Source organism: Triticum aestivum, chromosome 7B, assembly GCF_018294505.1.
Source record: "Triticum aestivum cultivar Chinese Spring chromosome 7B, IWGSC CS RefSeq v2.1, whole genome shotgun sequence".
NCBI classification, from domain to species: domain Eukaryota; kingdom Viridiplantae; phylum Streptophyta; class Magnoliopsida; order Poales; family Poaceae; genus Triticum; species Triticum aestivum.
In genome coordinates, this window is record NC_057813.1 from 659,451,884 (window position 1) to 659,452,358 (window position 475).

Sequence of the window (475 nt, forward strand, 5' to 3'; positions counted from 1 at the left end):
GTTGTCAAGAAATGCGTCTTCCAGGTTCTACCAACTGCCGATGGAGTTTTTGGGCAGACTATTCAACTAGTGGCAGGCTGGTCCCTTGAGTTTTAGTGGGAGATACTTGATGGCATGGGGATAATCACCACGGGCCATATGAATGTGGAGAAGGAAGTCTTCAATCCACACCCCAGGATCTGTTGTCCCATCATATGATTCGATGTTTACGGGTTTAAACCCTTTTTGGAACTCGTGTTCCATTACTTCATCGATGCAGCAAAGGGGGTGTGCAGCGCCTCTATGTCGGGCTACATCGCGATGCAGTTCGGATGGAGCTGGTCTGCGGTATTCGGCCCAGACATTTTGTTTTTTATTGTACCTGGTGTGGCAGCCGTCGTTGTGCACTAGGGCGTGCCCCCGCAATCCGTAGATCGACCTAGGTTGACCTGTTCTCCTTTGCAAGTCGTGCCATAGGTTATTTGTATATCCTCGA